Here is a 12,090-nt window from a genome sequence, read left to right as displayed (position 1 = left end):
ATAGGAATTCAATCAAGGTCTAAGGGGCACAACGTTGTCAAAACTTGCTCAATCGTACCACAAACCAAACTTGACCTAGATATTTGTATGGTAAATCTTAATACCAAGTATTATATTTTTCAATAAGTGTAACCTCTTCGAAGAGAGTGAACGGAAAATGTTGATGGACAGACCGACCGACAGGTTGATAGCAGCAAAGCAATATACACTGAATTGGAATAATGGAAAACGGTAAAAATACTGACAAACGGCAATAAAGACTATAGCCCCCCCCCCCCCCCAAGTCTATATTACCAACCTGATCGACTAAGCTCCCCCTACTTTTTGGTAAAGTAAGACATAACCATGACCAAAACTGATTCTGTCGTTTTGTATAAAGTTGCAATCTTTGCTGTTTTACTTGCATGTAATTTCATATTACATTGGCAAACGTGCTTCCTTATATGAACCTATGGAATAGCGAAAGCGTTTTATCCTGTGAACTTTTTAATAACGTCACAATAATTACGCTTTTTTAAAATGACGCTTGATAAAAAATGTACAAGAGAAAAAACCAATGAGATTTCGTTTTCTCGGTAAGGTCAATCGTGTCTCATTTCTTGAAAAGAACGTAAAACGTTTGTGATTTTTTTTAATTGTACAGCGACTTGTTGATTGATTAATCCGACAAATCAACCGATTAATTGAAAAGGACAAACGCTTGCTTTTCCGGTGATTTGTTTTTAGGGATTACAGAACTTCAAACATCACAGTAACTGTTAGCAAGGCACCACAGTATACAACAGTCAGCATAATAATAACAAGAGTGTTGTGTTGTACAAATGCCATGCCTCAAAAATTGTCAGGGTTTGATATATAGTGCACTTGCCTCCAGCTTTGTAATCTTTGATTACACATGTATGTTTGAATCACAATTTGCCCCAGCTACCCAAATAGTTGATCTTCAAGGGGGAAACAAGTTATTTGTGGATTATATTTTATTTTTCAACATTCTATAGGTCCTGGACAATGATATGAAAAATAATATAAACGCATTTACAAATAAAACAATGAAGATTAATTCATTAAAAATATTAAAACTTAACAAATGGAATTTTTATGCAAGGACCGAATGCTTTCATCATCATGGCCTCCATTAGTTTTAGTTCATCGGAACCCGAAAATTTTCTTAATGCGACTTTTGGATGTGGGCTTTGTGGTCTCTCTCTGTTAAAAAAAAATCACAAATACATGTAATAACAATGCAACTAAAATAAATGCAATCAAAATAATTTTAAATATATTATTTCAAAAACTAATATTGATATTAACCTTCAGCAGTGGTTGGGGTTGATCTCCGTAGGAAAGGCTGCCTGACGGTCCATCTTTCATTTCATAAGTGACTCTGGGTGCAATCTCGAGCCTTAAAGAGGAAGAATCACTTGATGAGTACACACTAGTACTTTTTATTAAATGTACAGTATAACAAGGTCGTAACACAGCACCAGGGACGATTTCCTGGAAATTTTAACTAGCTTATTGCGATTATTTAACATATTTGAAGTATCAATGTATCTGTTTAAACATATAATGTATACAATAACGCTTATAACGAAGTAATATCGCCTATCCCTGGGACTTCGTTAGAGCCGTGTATGTATGTAATACAGACTTGTACCTTTGGGACGGTCTTGAACGTTTCTACACTGTTCAGGAATAACTTCCTTGGAATAAAGTGCGTATCTTTTTCGACAGCTCTCTCACGACGATAGCTCTGGACTAAAAAAAACCAACACATTTATTTTTTTTACACCTGAATGCAAGACTGAAGATTTCAAGTAAATAAAATGCCGCGACATTAAAATTATGTAAGATTTTCAAGTTTCTTCTACAAACAGTCAAAATACCAAGTCAGTTATGTTTTTTAATATACAAAGTATGACAACTTACCATCAATTCAGTTTGGAGCATTTTTAGTCTTCTCTTCATTTCTTCTTTCCTTTTTATTTCCATCTAAATATAAGGATCAAATAATATATGAAGTCTATATGTAAATTCGATTAGATCGAATTTTCCCGTACCCATAAGTATTTTTCACTTACAAGCAACTCTTCTTCAATGATTTTCTTGATTTGGTGCATCTTTGTTCTTTCCTTTACCATTTCCTGTAAAAAAAAAAATAAAACCTCTTTGAATACCTGAGAGAATGTTTTCTATAAAGAAAAAGAAATGAAATCCAGAAATTCAAGTTTCAATGATATTGTTTGGTTGATAGTAAGACTTCCATGAAGATTTTTTAGAACTAAATGGCGGTCTTGAAGTTCCTTCTAAAAACAAAAATAAAATTGTGAATTTAATGATTTATTCTACTAAAATGTATAGACATAGTGATATGTAAGATACCCTTTTTAATGCACAATAAGGGAATTTTTGATAAATAATCGTACCATCATTTCCCTGCCATTTGCGGACATCTTCTAGTCCTTATATTTCTCAAAAATAAAAGGTAAAAGGTATGGTATCAGAATATCATTACATGCAATTTTAAACAACATAAATATTAGTTATAAAGTTTAGAATATTAGTTATAAAGTTTAGATAATTTCTTAAAATATTAAGTGTTTCTTACCACTTGGTAAACTAGAACTGAGAACACAATCTGATTTCTCTTCTCTTTGTCCTGTAAATAATGAACGACGAACGTCATTTCTTTATTTCTTAACATAAAGACAATGTAAAATCATACATATTACGTATGTGATTGACATAGTTACCCAGGCATCTAATGTGGCGTTCCATTTGATTTGGTTATCGTTCTCCAAAATAATAATTAAGAACAACTTGTTGAATAATTTCCCAACTTTATAAATTTTTTGATGACATGCACATGTATACCGTTATGCTAAATCAGTTTTCTGACTCACGAGCAGTTCCACTTGCATGACATCATAATATGGTATTTCTGAGCTTACCGATAGTTCTTAATGGACACTTTCCATTTTCTGATTGTTTTCGCTGATAATGTTCTAAGAATAAAAAAGAGACACGGAATTACATAGGTATCATAAATTCAAAGTACATGTACGACAATTATGTTCTATAGTAATTTAAAGAACGAAAGAAAGGAAATGAAACAATAATCAATCAAGCAATCAATCATTTATTAATTGAATCAGCAAATCAAATAATTAAACATACCATTCATTAACAGCCATCACGGGACTTTTGTAGCTTGGAAGAATTCTTTTCTGTAAAATGTTTTAGAATAAGTTACCTATAAAATTATACCAGAGAACAGGACAAATTCACTCTCAACCGCGCAGACTTTTGTAATACTTTGAAGTAAATCGATACTTAATAAATTTACCAGTAGTTCTGCTTCGATCTTTGCCATGATCATTGTCCGTTGATCACCACCCCCTGTGATAAATTACGTGAAATGAGAGATCCCGTGTTTAGGCATCATTACAGGACGAGGCAATTGATTTACATGTCAATATTACATGACATTTCATCCCACAAAAATACATTAAAAAAACAACTTTTACAATCAACATCTTAATAAATAATAATACCTCTTGTTGTCTCTCCATCTTTTTCTCTGTCATATATAAGTTGTCGACAAGAACTCCATTGCGAAGGTTCTCCTTAATATTGAAAAATAGTAAACATTTTTTAAAATTTAAGCATTTCAGACGTGTTTTCGGACCATAGAAAAAAAAATGATCGGCGGCTTTGTATGAAGTATCAATTCATTTATTTGAATCTAATTAAGGCAACCAAAAAATAAAAAAGAGGTAATTAAATATATTCTATGTTTGATTAAAAACATGTAGTACATGTAACATACGAGATATTGATACACTCTTAGTTTCCTCTTGATCTCTGACAGTTTATCCATTCTTTCTCTCTGTTAAAGAATTAAAAAAAAATCTAATCGTTTTCTTATGTAATATAAATTGTAAAATTTATGCAGATTTTCACTGCTACTTGTATTTGTTTTGCAAGAACATATTGATATACATTATTTTCCCATTATTACCAATTTAAAAGCTTTTAAAAAATCCTGACCATTACAAAATATCTCCTAAAATTTATTGCGTGAATAAGTATGCACAAAGGCCAGTACATGTACATATATATACATCAAAGCAACAAAACCATTAGATTTACCTGTTGACGCAAATTGTCATCTTCGATACAGATCTCCATTTTGATAATCTACAAGAGAAGGACAAGTTAGTGAGCTAATTTGAATAAACGTAGAGAAATATTCTTTGTTTTCAACAAGCATTAATAACATGCCTTGCAATCACTCCTTTCCCTCTTCCTAGTTTTCACTGTTTATAACAATGATTGTTACGTCATGGGTTTTGTTGCGTCAAATACGTCATGACGTCGATGTAATGTTTCTTGCAGCATTTAGAAAAATTAACGGTCGGTCATTCCGGGAAAAAAATTAGAGTTTGAGGAACTTGATTATGTTACATTATTTCACAGTACCAGGTAATAATTGATATTGATATGTATATTTAGATTTTTAGATAATTACATCACATTTTTTGTATCATATCCTGTATTAGCCTGAGTTTGTTGTACATGTATACAAGCCCGGGAGCCGTAAGGCCCAAGAATGTAAGCATTAAAATACGAGTTAAATCCACCCCCCCCCCCTGCACACACGAACACTTTATGGGGACCCCCTCCCCCCCCCCCCCCCCGTTCCAGTTTCCAGTTTTACAATAATTTATCTACAAATCTATATGTGGCATGCTTGCCTTTATTAAGATCTATCTGAATAAGCCGCATGAAACTGGTGGTAAGCACTTTACCACTGCGTTTTGTCTAAAAGCGAAACTGAATGCAATTCACGGAAGGCTTGGGGGGTGGGGGGGGGGGTGGTTGGTTGGTTGGTTACTTAGCGGAAATTGAAAATACCTTGTGAATACCTTGTGAAATTACACTATACGGTAGTGAACTTCGAAACAAGCGTGTTAAAAGCTCGGGTTGCTTTGCCATAAAATATTATTGTTTAAATTAATGAGATTCATAAAACTTTGCAAGCACGTGCTTACAGTGCTTCAATGTAGCTACGCCACTGAATTGACAGTTGGTATTGAAAAAAATGCTAGATATTTTCAGCAACTAGCATGTCAATTGAAGTTTGATTTAAAAGTTATAGGATTTGAAAAATCTAATTTAAAAAAAAGGAATGAAAATGATGGTTCACAAGGCTGCGCGTTATGTACAGTAAATGGTATGGAAAAAATGTACTTGACACACAACTTCAAAATCATTTCGGATTACCTCTTTTGTTTCCTACCTAAAAATTATAGTGACATAACCTCTATTAAAAGGCCAATCGAATCTTCTCGGGTATTTCCGGAAGGCCCGAGAGCTGCAATTGATTAAAAGGCCAGGATAGCGGGATTGGTTTGTTAGGACTATTGATAAACCGAAAGTTGATTTTTTGCACATTAATTATTTTGTTCGAGAGTGATTTTCTTTTACTTTGGAAGTTATGTTCCTAATGTGAGGTAATACTTTTACCTTGACTGGTATATTCAGACAAATTTATGTAAAATGAAAGTTGTGATGATAATGATCCATGGCACATGCATTCAGACACTCAACTTGTGTGATATCAAATTTAATAATTGTATACATAAATATGGTGTTTAAAAAATATAAAGGCCTCTTTTTGACAATAGTTCAAGATTGATTATAACGATTTTATTAGCAAAGTTTTTAACATGACCTGACGTGTATGCACCTGATTGCGCATGTATAAGTTGTAACCTTTGTCCCACTGACACCGTGCTATATATCTTGTTAAAGGTATCTGGCGTGTTCTATGTTAAGTACAAGTACAGACAGATATGATCATGTGAACGGAATTTTCAATATAATTATGTTAGGAATCATGGACCCGTGAATGACATAGCATCAATACAACAAACGTAATCTATAAACAGTCTGTGACATATTAAGACATACAATGTTCAATTCAGTGTAATGCTGCAGCAGGTATCCTAGCTAAGTACAGTAATAAACGGGAATTATCTCCCTTACACCATAAATTGCATATCATTAACGCTATATTAAATATAAAATAATCCGGCCTTTCTTGGCTTGCTTTATCGAAGATTTATACCATACATTACCATAATAATTGAGATTAAATGTTACATGTAAGCTATACAGTAAGATATTTTGCTGACAGCAAAAACATTTTATCACAAATACATCCCGAAAACCATATCAAATAAATAATAGATTATTTATTTGATAGTTCTGTGTCTTATTTTAGAATTTTGTCATTCAGAAAAAATTATTTCATTTAATCATCAAATGATCTATCCGTATTTCGGGCCACCTTAAATGCTTATAGCATTTAACAAGTATTCAACAAATATTTAACAAGTATAATACAATGTTTAGTTACCAATCTGCCGAAAATATCATATGGCGGCGCTGTAGGATAATTCATGTTACAGTGAAACCTCAATCAAGTCGGTCGACACACGATATGGTTTTTAGACTTTTTTGTAGACTTTGCATGAACTAAAATTTTAATTTAGATGAGTTTGGGAGGTATCAATACCGAAGGTTTGATTCCAACTGATGATGGTCTTACAATTCAAAATCATACATAGTGAACAATGAAAAAAAGAGAAGTAAAGGATCAACAAAAATATAAAGAAAGTATTCATTTATCGAACAACTATTAGATGAGCCATGCCGTATTAGTAATAATGTACATAAAAGGGTTAATTTCAGATGAAGGAATAAGTGTCAGTCAACAGACACAAACGTCAATTAAAGAGTTACTGTACTATCCAACTCTGATATTAATTTTAAAAAAGCACTGCGGAATTTAAACAGGAAGTTAAACAAAGTTGTCGAAAATCTTAACTTAATGTCTGGAGAAGTACAGGCACATCGCTACAGTAAATGTATACATTTATTACAAAAAGTCCGAAAAATTAAATTTCACATAATCTCTTCAGTTACAAAATGGAAGAATCGTACACCGTCAAGATTATTTGCTAATCATGGCCCCACATGCAGAGGACAAAATATTCATGACAGCTACTTGTGCCATTGCATTTAATAATGAAATATTTGTCATATTTAAAAAATTAAAACAATTATCAGACCCACCATGACATTCATTTAATCTCTCATTATTAAAAGAAGGTATTTATAGATCTATCAAATAATGAATTGTTGTGTTGAGCCACATTCAGTGCTATTGAGGATCTTAAAGTATGTTACTTTGTGGAAGGTATTCCTTTTCATGTCTAATGCAATTGAGCAACTCAAAATTACCATTTTGATAATACGATTAGAATGCATGTAGATTTTGAATAAATGAAAATGTACGTGACGGATATATTTTTGTTGTCCTTTAATAGCAGACTTCAAGAGACTGCGCATTAGAAAATTGCCAGTCCTCGTCGTTTTAATTTGTAATAGATAAATTAATATTTGTAATGAATGCAATGGTCTTTGGATTCCTAAACGATAGGTGATAAAAGTCCTCAAGTCATGTATTCAATTATCAGCCCAGGTAATGACTCATTTGTAAAATTAAACTATGTTAGATTATGATTTCTGAAAACAATTTTCACAGGGTCCTTAATTTCTTCCATGATGGCATCTAGAGATGAAGCTCAACATGTTGTGGAATGTGATCTGTGTCAGCAACCAGTCTCGTTTTTCTGCAGACGATGCGGAGTCAATCTCTGTGACCCCTGTGTCCTCATACATCTGCGCGTGAAATCTAAGAACGGCCATGACATTGTAGATTACACCAGCAAGGATGATGACGACACGTGCCACTGTGATTCCCATCCCCAAAACGATTGTTCTGCATACTGCAAAACTTGCGAAACTCCAATATGCATCCTTTGCGTTACTATTAAACACAAATCGCACGAAATATCCGAGCTGTCCGATAAAATTGAAGAACTTTTGAAAGTGATTGCTACGGAAAATGATCGACTTCAGTCATTCAAACATGAATTGGAGAGAATTTTGGAACATACGACGAAACTGTTGTCCTCGATATCCTCGATTTATAAACTGAGGAAAGATGAAGTTACAGCACGGGGAGAAGAGTGGCACAAACAGATCGAGGAGACCGTGACGAAACTTCACCAGGAACTGGATGACATGCAAAAGGAACACGAGGCTGTACTACAGAAACAAAAGGAAAAGTTTGAAGAAATGGTTTGGAAAGTGAATAAAATAAATGGAAAAACAAGAAAATTACAGAAATTAAAGAACGTCACAGAAATGCAGACTTTTGTACCAGTGATTCAGAAACAGGAGAATTAAGTGAGGTCTCCCAGTATTCGTTTCCGATATTATATCAATATAAAATAGATGAATATTTGGAAAATAAGTTAAAAGAAAATGAGTTATCGGGTACAATTATATCAGAGATACCAACAGTTACTTCTGTTATAGACATTGGGTTCCCTGCTAATAAAAAGTATAATACTTGTCTGTATGACATGGCCGTTACCGACGATAACAAAGTGTGGATGGGAGGAGCTAGTAAAGAACTGAAGTTGTTTGATCTCCAGGGACACCTCCACCACACCGTCAGGATTACTACCACAGGCTGTTACTTATGTATGTACAACAAACAAGTAGTGTACACTGATAGAATAGATAACACTGTGAGAATGATATCTGACACCGACACTGTGGTGACGATGTTCACTACCGGGGACTGGGAGCCATGTGGTGTCACAAGCGCCGCGTCCGGTGATCTACTGGTCTGTCTCCTTACAGACGATCAGTCCAAAGTCGTCCGATACAGCAGTACCGGTACCGTGCTCCAGGAAATTCAGTACGACTCGCAGTGTCACCCTCTGTATAAAGACGCGACTTACATCATTGAGAATATCAACGGGGACATCATTGTAACTGACTGGAATAAAAACGCAGTCATTGCTGTCGATAGATTGGGCATATTCCGGTACTCGTACTCAGGGGAGGACACTAAATTCGACGTTTGTTCAGTCGCCACCGATTCTGTCGGTCATGTCATCGTTACAGACTATAAAGGTGACAAGATTCACTTACTGGACAGAGACGGGCGATTCCTGAGGTACATCATTCCTGAAGGAGGAATAGATAAACCAGGCGGCCTGTGTATCATTGGTGACGGTGAGATGATAGTGGGAGAGTGTAAGACCGGAATAGCCAAGAAAATCAAATACCTAGAAGAATGAGGATTCATCAGTTTTAATCACTGTCAAAATAGAAATGTGTTGGATACTTATGAACAAATAGAGACAAATCGTTTATTGTTTTAAAGTGGCTCTGAAATAAACCACGATATAATCACCTGACTGAAATACCTACTGTCTGTACGCGGTAAATCTATTAGATTGTATTGTGTGATTTAATATTTCTAATTCTATGTTACCTTTTTATTTTCTGCATAGACATCTTGCTTACAATAACCCAATCTGAGTCAGTAAAAGTCAACATTTATTAAGGTCTTCCGCTTCCGAGCGCTGTTGCCTTAGCAGTCGAAGAAAATTAACAAACTGTTTGCGGATAGATTGGGAAATTAACAAACTTTCAGACCTGCAAATATGTAGTTTTACAAAGTCTATAAAATGTAGACCCACTGAATTAATTCTTTACCATCATCCGTTTGGGGTATTTGAATCACGCGTGTACGCTATCCATATAAATAGCCATATAGATAAACACTGTGTACATACAAAGCAATGCAATGCTATGGCTATTAAATTCGAATAATGTATGTGGCGAGGGCCGGACTGATACTGGTTCTGTTTGTTCTACAAATAGCGAATGTAAGACGAAGTATAGAGATGTTATTTTATAAACAAGTACGAATAGCTTTCTTAAAAGTTTGCATGACTAAACAAAGTATTTCATCGGAAGGCTGTATTACAGCTGCATATACAATGTATGTAGCTCTCGGTCTGATAAAAAAAAATTCAGATTGACTACCATCCGAAATTTTCCATACAGGGGGCTACAGACTTGCAGATAATATTACCTTTAAAAATACATTTTAGAATTTGCCGCTGTTCATAAATTCATTAAAGAGACGCGCAGATTCAAGTGGTAATAAGTCGTTTGATATGGGATTGATGACGTCCATTTTTATTGTTTTCATTAATAATTATTATTTAATTTTTTCAAGCTTGTCGGTGAAATGAAAACAGTTTAACATGTTATATGACATAAAAATAACAATATTCAAGGCCTTTCCATCATTTTCAAGCAATTACTGGACTTTCAAAATAAGAAAATAAACGCAAAGTAAACTGCATACACGGTACATGTATGGCCCAGTGTTTTTACATTATATGTTGTTGTCTCTCAAAAATTTCCATTTTTGACTCGTCCACTATAACGGTGCGTAAAAAAATTATGAATGAGACATTCTGGCGCGAAGTCCTGTTTACCCTTTCGTAATGGTGAAATTTCAGTTGGTTAGAATGGATTCTTCCGTGGGGGTCGAGGTGGGTATAAAACCAATATAATCGTTCAAAGTACTACTATATACATGTATCTGATCAAATGTTTTAGAGACGGTTTAAAAATCCAAGACACAGTCATTTTTAATCGGTTGACGTGTGAGCATATATATCTAATGACGTCATCATGTAGGTGAGAGAGGTGTTTGAACTCCGACCTCTGCTAAAAAATATTCTGTTTTGAGTGATATCTAGTGATTTCTACGAAGAATATGTGACCAATTGTTGTTATAAGTTTCATATACAGCATACAAGCATTCTATATTGTGAAAGTCCTATTTACTTTCTGTGAACCTTGTGTAATTGTCCACTCGGCACGACCCAGGATGTCGGCCATTGTGAACTCCATCTCACCATATAAAGTTTTGTTTTGCTTTGTTGTGCTCTCCTTGACAATACTGACACAAACTATGTCAAATAGTAAACAAATGGCTGACCAACCACTGTCATCTGCAGTATCTGTAGAAGAAGAAATCAATCCACACAAAAGATTGAGAGAGGACAGTAGTCTCGTTCTCGCTAGTGATCTTAATTAAGTTCAGCGATATCCTCGGCTCGCTGTCCTCTGATGAGAATTCAATAAAGCAAGCATAGCCTTGATTTTTCAGAAAGATAACTTTAGAACAGTTTTCGCTCGTATATTGGTCACAGAGATTGCCGGTCTACGTTCGAAGATTCAAGATCTCTCAACTAGAAATGGAGTAATACTCCAGAAGAAAAATTTCCGGTATTCCCAAAGAAAAAAATGAAAACACCGATACGCTTGTGCTGAATGTATTTAACAACATTATGTTCAAACAAAAGCAAGACAAAATAGCACTCAGAGCATCTCCCGATCTTCTCGAGGAAGAAAATCAATCTTTGGTCGCAGTCCACGTGATAATATTGTCAAATTCGTCAGTTATTGAGAGTGGGGAGAGAGAGATTAGAGAGGACAAGAGAAAGAGAAAGAGAGAAAGAGAGAGAAAGAGAGAGTGGGGTGGGTGAGAGAGAGATTGGAGAGAGAGAGAGAGGGAGAGAGAGAGCGCAGGGATGTAAATCACACGTGCGCTACGTGTACTAACGATGAAATGTAGGATAGCCGCATTTAAGCTTATTACCCAACCCTAGTTGAAAATTTTAAAACAGGTAGACAGCAGCAAAGCAATATACACTAAATTGGAAGTATGGAAAACGGTAGAGATACTGACAAACGGCAATAAAAACTATAGCCCCCCCCCCTTCCCCGTCTACATTACCAACCTGATCGACTAAGCTCCCCCTATTTTTTAGTAAAGTAAGACATAATTAGGTTTATCAAATATGGATAAACCCTGTTATTTCATGCAGTTAAGCATATTGTTTGGGGCAAGAACTATAACTCTAGTAATGTTAATTCAAGGGCAATAACTCTACACTTCCTGGTCTTGGAGCGTGCGCGTTAAGCTCTTCCTTTTATATTCAACTGTTCCCTGAGTTGGTCACAAAAAATCAACCAGAGAAATAATCAAGTTTTATCGTTTTAATCGGCGAGTTTTATTACTTTATACCGGCATATTATTACAATATCATGCTGAGGGTAAGGAACCAAAGGGCA

At 34.8% G+C, this 12,090-nt stretch overlaps 1 pseudogene; it reads left to right on the top strand.

The window, feature by feature from the left end:
• Positions 1-5,389: 5,389 nt before the first annotated feature.
• Positions 5,390-10,317, top strand: LOC128175270 (E3 ubiquitin-protein ligase TRIM36-like; annotated as a pseudogene).
• Positions 10,318-12,090: the final 1,773 nt, after the last annotated feature.

Source organism: Crassostrea angulata, chromosome 3, assembly GCF_025612915.1.
Source record: "Crassostrea angulata isolate pt1a10 chromosome 3, ASM2561291v2, whole genome shotgun sequence".
NCBI lineage: Eukaryota > Metazoa > Mollusca > Bivalvia > Ostreida > Ostreidae > Magallana > Magallana angulata.
Note: the sequence above shows the minus strand (reverse complement) of the source record. Positions and strands in the feature narration are given on the sequence as shown.